Raw genomic sequence first — 9,898 nt, 5'->3', positions numbered from 1 at the left:
CTTCCTTCCTTCCTTCCTTCCTTCCTTCCTTCCTTCCTTCCTTCCTATTTGCCTTTCTCTTATTCTTCCTTCTCTCCTTTCGTCACCCACCCAGTTCCCATAGTACACACATTTGTTGGCAAAATCCAACTTTTTTCCTGAAACCAAACATAAGAAATGATTTCTCCTATAAGTATTTTGGGTAACCCAGTGGACAATCTATAAATACAATTTTGAATAATAGTAATTGTATTTAAAAGAACAATTTTTTAATAAACTCCCTACAAAAGCACCTCATATTATAGTATCCAGGTACTTTTGCTTTTGAATGCTCTAAATTAATATGGGATTCGAATTTAGGGAAATTAGATGAAAAGGCAGTTAATATCCCCTTGTAATTCTCCCTTTCAAATAAAAACCTTATTAGGGAAGCCTTGATCAATTACTGTATAAAATTAATTAATAATTTGATTTTTAAAATGTGTGAATTACTACACATACACATTGCTAATATCTTCCTATTATGCCACCTCTACTCAGTTTTTTTCTATAATTTTAATATTTATAGGAAACTGGTGAGTCAGGAGTATCTACTGCCAAGTTCATAGCTTCTCAAACCATCCAGAGAGGAATTTATTTATTAATTTATCTGTGGCTAAATAAAGAGTGGGTAGAGAATGTAGAAGATATTTTTACTCTATATCAACCTGTGGAAGGAGGTTTACTGCAGTCTTCTATTGTCTTCACACATGATGGAAAGTCAGGTTCAGCGCATCATGAAAATTCCCCAATAATATGAAATTATTGGTTTGAAATTTCTTCTATTTGCTTACATATCATAGAGCTGTATATACTTTTCCCAATTCATACCTTATACCATAGGAAAGTGCATCAGTAATATTTGGGAAGTATTTTAATGTAATTTTTTTCTACTTTATAGAAAGGTGAAGTAAGTGTACTTGCATGATCATCGGATCTTTCTAGCAACAATATTATTTGTGTTAGAATTTTTTTTTAAGAAGTCTGTATAGAGAGGTAACCTACCATAGTGGAAAAATAATTAGGTTTGTAATTATGGAATAGGATTTAGAACTGCAAATGATATTATATATGATCTAGGCCAACACTGTCATTTTACAGAAGATGAAATTAAGACCCAGAAAGGTGAACTGATTTGCCCAAGTCATACAGGTAGTAAGTATAGGAGTTGGGATTTGAATACAGATCCTCCACAGGGTCAGAAGACCAGAATGTGAGCACCATTTCTGCTACTTACTGCCCATGTGAACTTGAGCAAATCATGACTTCTCTGAGACTCAATTTCATCACTATAAAATGGGGGTGACAATAGTTGCAGTTCCTACTTTGTATGATTGTTACAATACTGTGTTAATGTCAAAGCAACATGCCAATGTGAATTATTTTTAATATAAAAATTTTTAAGTATGAAATTACATATAGAATGAGTATGACAGGATGTGACATCTCTGGAAGTTACTGTGAGAACAGATAAGACTTGGGAAAAGCAGGTACTAAAACAACATTCTTAAATTCCTTTTTTTCCTATATACATTATAAAGAAAGTATGCAGCCTGGTGCCATTATAGGAAATCTTAGTTACACTTACTCCCCCCCCCCATCCCATTATTGCCCTAATTATTAGAATAAACTGAAATAATGACAAAATTCATCTTCAATGAGCCAATAAACAGAAATGTACAGTGAATGAGGCAAAAAGCTTACATACCTCTTACATACCACATCTTAATGCAAGTTCCTATGGAAAGAGTACAGTACAAGTAAGAGGCTTTTCCTGTTCAGTGATTTGGAATTAAACATGCTAATTTGAGGTCTTTTTCAAGTATTTTATTTAACTACTTTGGCCTTTAATTCCTTTATATTGCATCATTTAATGTAATGTTATTTATATATGAAGCATGTTATGCTTATTAACCAATGTGCAAAAATCTAAAGTACAGATTTTATGTAATGGGCTAATTACAGGACTTTAAAGCCACCTACTGAGTTTTGCTAAGCTTAACAACAGGTTCACTGAACTGGATAAATTTATTCAAACTTGTGGAAATGAACCCCATTCTATGTACAACCGTACTGGGAAAACACACAAATTATACCTCAATACCAGTTTAATGGGTCAAACAGTGAACCTGAATACTGAACTTATCTACATCTTGAAATAGTAGGGAAGTGAGAGGGCCTGTGGTAAGAAAAGGAAGTGCCCATTCAAGGGGGTTTCTTCATGTTTGTAAATAAGGCAAAAAATAATAATACATAGGCAATAAGGAGAAAGTTTTACACAGTTGGGAAATAGAGGTGATCTGCTAACTTTTCATGACTGAATACAAGTGATGAAATCTTGGCAAACAGAATTCAGGCACAGACATTTATTTCATCTTTCCTGTTGAGCATGAATCTCTTTTCTTACGTCAGGTTTGGGGGTGGGGGAGAAAGGGAAAAGTGCTATAGAGTGCTGAGTCTTAGAAATAAAACTGTATTAATATATTAGTCAGTTTCCAAATTAGCTTTTTCTTTGAGTTACTGTTTGATAATGACAGAGGAATACATTCCTCTCAAATCATTCTGAAGATCTCTGAGGACTTCCTGCTTAAGTGAACTTGTTGAATGTTATAGTGGATCAGCTGAAAGAAAAGAGCCTACCATCGAGGGATGTTTCTATCAATGGAACTGATAAATCCTAGTAAATATGCCTTTTTATTTAAAATTAATTTATAATTGATAATAATTGATAGAAACATATCCCCTAAATGCTATTAATTGGGTTAAATGTTCATATATATATATATATATGTCTCTTAAATGAATTAAAACACCTTTTTTGTTCCTTGATAAATTCACAACAGGTGATCTATGTAAAAATGTCATTGTTGAGCTTTCGAGATTCTTCTTCACAGAATATTTGACATAAACTATGCGCAATCTATCCAGTGACTGACACTGAAGTATTTATACTCATCTCTTTGGGGCAATGTTAACATGAGGTGCAGGACTGAAATGAAACTGAGGGTGAGCTTCACAATGCTCACAGCAAGTATCACTAAAATAATAATAATGATTGTAAGATTTCTCTAGGAATCAAGGCATGATACAAACCAATCTTACCAAGACTCTCGGACCAAGGAATAAAAATTTAAATATGAAACACCAAAATTTAACACATGATTGAAACAAACTAAATGGTGTACCATTGAAAACATTTGAGATAATTAATCAATGCTGTGTTTGTACATATCATTAAATATATTATACTCAGTTTAGATTTGATTTCTATACTCCTTTTATAAAAAGTTAAAAGAAAATACATTTGAATTCATGCTGATACTGAAAACATGCTACTAGCTCCTAGTTTCTTAGATTTCAAATCGTTTCCATTAACAAACAGCTATTTGCCCTCTAATAAAATATGTCATTATGCTTTATTCACATTGCACAAAAGAATCACTGAAAAATCGCCCCAATGATGGCCAATAATTATACATTTTGCTCCTGTGCTAGCAATGAAGAAATCTGTTCATTGGAGAAAGCAGGTGCTGGGGCATCGTGCTAATAGTCAATGTGTGCCACGGTAATTAGCCATTGCGATTGCTAAAATTAACAATTAGCTAACATGCAATTCTCTTTTTTGCAGGCTGCAGTTTACTTTGTATAATCCTTGCATGTTCTTAGTAATTATTCTGACAGCTTATTATTTTTATTTTTTCTGGTTTGAACACAGCTTTAACATTTGAATTGGGCTACCCAAATGTTCAACAGGCATGAGTAAAACAACTGCTTGACTAGGCATTTTTCAGAGCTGCACATTTAGTTTGATTTCTCAACTTTTCATTGTTCAGGATGATATGATTCCTTCATAGCCTGCGAACTACCATTGTCTTCTAAGTCAGTATCTTTTCTCCATGTCTGCAAGTGCAGATGAAAGCATTCTGAAGTATTTCCTGGCAGCCTCAGTTGAATGTTCTGAGAATCATCTTCATGGATATTCTCCATGTTATCTCCCTGAAGAATCACAGTACATTTGGGGAAAGCACCTTTTTTTCCTTCCATATTTTCTACCCATAAGACCATATGCTACTTTTAGCAATGAATGGACAATTCCTTTTCGCTTGGAAAGGTCTAAAAATTTTCCCCCAGAACTAATTAAGAGAATTGAGCTTCCTGTATGCATTATGTTTTTCATGGAACAGAGTGTATGTGAGTGTCTACGTGTGTACATGAATGTATGTGTGTGCATGTGTGTAGATGTGTTTACAAAATGGGGTAATACTGTTATGGGGTGTTTTTAAAATTTTTTTTTTGGTTATGGCTCTTGTGCTTCTGGAGGTAGGGAGAAAAAGATAAGAAATAATTTGTTTCTTGGTAGAGGTGAATGCACAGAAAACACTCCAAGTGACTAATTGAGATAAATTGTGACAACAAAATTACCAAAGCATTGTGCCAACACCAACAAAAAAATATACATTTCATCAGACTAAGGGAATTATGCCTTTCCCTAGTTGGGAAATTATTACATGTTTAGATTCAGGAAAATGGATCATTAAGAGGCAGGAAGGCAAATTTCCTGGTTTCTGTGTACAATAGATTGCTGTGGCCTTCCAGTGCTAGGGACCTTAACTGACATAGAACCTGTATGGACTAGGCTTTGTCTTTCTCACTCTCCTGGTTTGAGAGGTAATTTATTCTCTGTGGTACCTATGAGAGTGCTGGGTTTGTCCTCCATAAAAGCTATCATCATGTGTACCTGGTTTATTATAATGTTGTGTTATATCATACTGTGTTTAATGTTTGAATAAGTCATGGGGATTGCTGTCCACTAAAATCTCAAACCACTTCCAAGAAACATCAACCATTAAAGCTTTTAATTCTTAAATTCAGCAAGCACTAAAGTGAAAAGCTCTGCATTCCTGAGGAGAGATGTAGTTCCTTTCCAGCTCTTTTGGTGTGGCTATGATAGTGTGTGTGCTCACAAGGTTAAGACTGGCTTCACAGAAACACCTTTGAAACTGGTAGGAAGATCCTGGAAAACCTGGGCTCTGGAAATGAGTGATAGCTGCTTAAAACTGTTCAGGGCCAGCTTCTTAAGGAGAATCAGGTAAGATTGGGGACTCACACCTGAGAGTTAACAGACCATAATAGCACACTCTAGTTCTTTTATCTGGGAGCCAAGAAAAGAGAAGGCAGAGTATGCGAGGCAGACAAGAGAAAAACAATTTTAAAACTAGCATTCTAGAATTTGGGGTCATAGAGACTCTGAATTGAAGAATTATTTGGCGGGTAATCATGAAGAGAAGGGGATGAGAATGGATTATTTACTGGCAGCAGATAGAATCAGATAAATGATTATTTTTCTTATTATCATTTACACAATTCAAAGTATAAAAGCTCAATTATGAGGTGACATTATATTAAAAGAATAATTTGCTTTACAAAAGATAGTTCCTTAAGTGGGGAACTACCCACTACATTTAAAATGTGATTAAGTTTACCAAAATTTGATTTAATATATCTTTTTGAGAACTTATTTGCTGTATAAGACACACACCAAAGCTGCAGTCCTTTTGAGAAATGTTAGACTGAGGTAACTTTGGAGAATTTAAAACTAAAAAATTTTGACTTTAAAGTGTCTAGTGTTTTGTTAAAATCTAGCAACTAAAAACTCAGAAAGTTAGATAGGTCAACAGAGGAGAGGAGCAGTTTGGGATCTCAAAGGAGTCACCTAAGTTTACACAGATGACCATAGTGTCTGAGGAAATTTAAGGTAATGGATTTAATCTGTGCAATAGATAATGGCACAAAGTCAGGTATAGCAAGTTAAAAAAATTTTTGAGGGAACATATCCCAGTTCAGAGAAGATTATCCGTAGGATTTCAATATTTCAGAGAAAAACAAATAGGTTTTTCATTTTCTCTTTGTTATTATCTTATGATTTATATAAGTAATCTTCATTCTCAAAGCACTTTGTAATTAAAAAAAATATTGCTCCTATCCAAACTGCCAGGTCATTAGTCATTATTGCCCCTGTCTTATAGATGAAGAATCTAAAATATTGACTGACTGAACAAACAGTTAATTGGTTTGGTGTCATAAATTCAGCTCTGGAAAATATGACATTTGAATCCTTAACTCTGATGTTTGGCACTCGGAGTCACCTCATTTCTCACCCTGGAGCAAGAAGGACCAGTATTTGGGATTCCACACTAGTTCTTGTGATATTTGAGAACTCAGGGCACAGACACATGATGGAAGACTCTAGAATGTAGGCTCTGAGCCTCAAAGGTTCATAAAGAATCAAAAAGATGCTATTTTGTTAAGGTAGTATGAGGGGAGGAAAGGTGAACAATAAAAAGTGAATTCGAAACGAAAAAGTATGGTAGTAAAGGGACTAACTAAGGGAAAAGAGATATAAGGTAGACCCCTATTTTTGAAGACAGGTAAATTGAAATAGAAATGTTGTTTCATTTTAAGTCCATAAACAGAAAGAGTGTGTAGAGAAATTAAAATAATATGCTGGTGAACACCCAAGCCAGAACATGAATTTTTGTTTTGCGCCTTTCCTCTACTCCAGAGTTACATTATTCCATGCTCCATGCTATAATTATTAACCTTACACACTTAATAGAATCTCTATTCTAAAAATATTTAAAGGTTATAAGATGCATATGTTTAAGATTTTTCAAAGATAGCATCATAGATGGGTCTAATTGCAGATGAATAATAACTAGAAAAATGTATGCGGTCAATCAAGAAGCAGTTACCAAGAAGGGGTGTAGAGCCAGGGGATGAGGGGAAATATTAAAAGCATTTTTACAAAAAAAATGGAAATCAGTCCGAGGTTTTCTCTGAGGCATTAACCTCATGCTCTAGTCTATACACTAATAATAGTAGCTCATATTTATAACGTTCATTACTTACAATAGCTAAGGAAATTAGTACAAGTATTATTATTCCCTTTTAAATTCTAATTAATTAATTAATTTGAGCATGAAGGAACTGAGGTTTATAGAGCTTAAGACACTTGTTTATGACCACAGACTTATGACTGTAGTCTAAGCCTTCTGGATCCAAATCTAGGACTCTTCCCATTGTATCATGTTGCTTTTCATATAATAGGATGTCTCTAAAGTCTCTAGGTTCTCCAGAAACTCCTTAATTTGGGGTCATTACCACAGAACATCCCAGGAACCAGTTGACTTTCTGTCTAAGACTGGGTCAGGTCTCTATTCAGAAGATTCTTTTCAATTTCTGCATGAGCTCAGTGAACATTTATTCTTACTACATTATCCTTGTTTCCATGGTAGTTGCATTTTCAGAGAACTGGAATCCAAAGAGGGGAAACTAAAAAGGTAGTCTAACTCTCTCAGAGATTTTGTTGACATCTCCAGGGCCTGAAGTAGATTTACCATTCCTCCACTCCATGACTACTATAAAGATAGTGTCTACTGCAATAAGACCTTTGGTTCCAACCAATAACTCTTTGGGAGCCTTCATGTCTCTAAGATCACCCTGTATATGCATTTAGAGTCATCGAGCCCCTGTCTTTTCAGCATGAAAATGATTGGTTTATTCTGTGACACAAATTTATAAATAATATTGGTTACATAGTGTACCAGGATCACATCAGCTATATAAATTAGGACACTGAGAAGGTCAACATCACAAGACTTGTTTCCAGTGTAAATAGGACATGTTATTTACACTAGGTAGTGTGAACAAGATTTGAACTTTAAAATTTTATTTTTAAAGCAAAAACTCAATATATCCTTAGTTTCTTTCTGTCTACTCATATAACCACCAGAACACCTCACCCAGACTAACATCCTTTTTCAAAACTCTTCCCACTCTAATACATTTACTACACAGTTGCTAAAGTAATATTCCTAAAGCACAAGTTTGACCATGTCAAAAAGTTCCAATGACTATTGTTCCTAGAATAGAATATACATCCATGTATTTGACATTTAAAACCTTTCAGGTGGCTTCTAGATGGCATAGTGGATAGACCTCTGGACCAGACTCAAGAAGACCTGAATTCAAATTCAGCCTCAGACACTTACTAACTGTATGACTCTGGGCAAGTCACTTCTTAACATCTCTTTGCCTCAATTTCCTCAGCTGTAAAAAGGGGGTAATAATAACACTTATCTCACAAGGTTGTCATGAGGACCAAATGAAACAATAATTACAAAGCACTTAGAATTGTGCCTGGCACATATCTACTTAATAGAAGGGGCTTAATAAATATTTGTTCTCTTCCCTTCTCTTTCACATTGTAACTACAGATGATCTTTTAAGATTTATTATAAATTCTTCCCCTTTGAATATTCTATGGTCTACCCACCCCTAACATAGGATATTTTTCTCCTCACCACACTTTTATATAGACTGCCTACCCTTCCCAAGATGTACTCATTCAATTTTGACTTTTAGAATTTCTTCTTTCCTCCAGTACTCAAATCAAGTGTGACTTCTGATACAAAGCCTTTATTTATCTTCCTAGGTAGTAGTGCCTCTCCCCTCATCCAAAATGGACTTGTTTTCCCTTACTGTATTTGTATTTAGGGTTTTTTTGTTATTGTTTTTGCAAACATTTTGTTTTCTCCCAATAGAATATAAGCTACTTGAAGGCATGAACTATTTGTTTTTATCTTTGTTTCTCTAGGATCTAACATAATGCTTAGCACATAGAAGGCACTTGAAGGATCATAGATTTAGAGTAGGAAGGGACCTTAGAAGTTATGGAAGCTAACCAATCTAATAATTTTTAATATGAGGAAACTGAGGCCCAGAGAAGTTAAGTGGTTGGCTTAGGATCACAAAGCTAGAAAGTGCCAGAGTGAGGTTCAGACCTAGATTTTCCTGAATCAAAGTTCAACCTTCTATCCACTACCATAATGTCTCTCACTTAAAAAAAAATACACAAGTACTTGATTCATTGAGCATGTATGTGTGTGTTAACACATAACTATGTGATTCCAAGTGTTAATCTTTATGTCATGGAACCTCTATTGTCTTTCTTAAGTGGTGCTCAGTGAAAAGCATTCAAGCCTTGAGCAGAACTATAGCTATGATGAGGCAACTGGCACTTCTTCCCAGAGTGATGACATGGTGATAGTGGAGCACACACTGCTTCTTCTCATTGGTCATCTAGTCCTCTGTCCTTGTAACTTATAATTGTATACCAGGCTTTGACAAGACTGTCCCCACTTCATTATGGGACCCTGGACCATCACTGCTAGGGTCTCAGAACTACTTTCCACCACCACTATAGCATTCTTCTCCTTCCCTTTCCCCTTCCCCTTCCTCTTCTTCCTTTTCTTCCTCTTTTCCCCCTTCTTCTCCTTCTTCTCCTTTTCCTTCCTTCTCCTTCCCCTTCCCCTTTCCCTTCTCCTCCTCCTCCTTCTTCTTCTCTCCCCTTTACCTTTTTCTGGTGGTTCAGGCTTGTGGACATTGGCCATATCATAAGTGCATGAAATGAACCTCCTATAGGAACAGTTGCCTCTCCAACTGTGGCTCCTACACCTTGGGTGGATTCGACTCCATTGTTCCTTGCCCCTGCTCCAAATCCATCACTCTCTCTCCACTCAACTGAATTTACTTCACACAAGAATTTCTACTTAGGGTCCTGAACACATCATTTTTCAATCTGAACAGAATATAATTTATACCAACTTCCTATATCTTTCATAACTTCTTTAAAACATTGGGCAAATGGAGTGTTTTATTAAAGATATTCTAACAGTTTCATATGCATCTAATTTAAAATCTTATGAATGTTTCTATACTGGTACATCAGCCGATAAAGAATCATTTGTGACACACAAAGTTATAACCTGAATTTATGAACTATTATTAAAATGTATATATGCTGACTAATGATCTTAAT

Source organism: Petaurus breviceps, unplaced genomic scaffold (genome assembly GCF_028583685.1).
Source record: "Petaurus breviceps papuanus isolate PSGF00001 unplaced genomic scaffold, PetGlider_PUasm1.0 164, whole genome shotgun sequence".
Classification (NCBI taxonomy): domain Eukaryota; kingdom Metazoa; phylum Chordata; class Mammalia; order Diprotodontia; family Petauridae; genus Petaurus; species Petaurus breviceps.
This window is presented reverse-complemented; position numbering follows the sequence as displayed.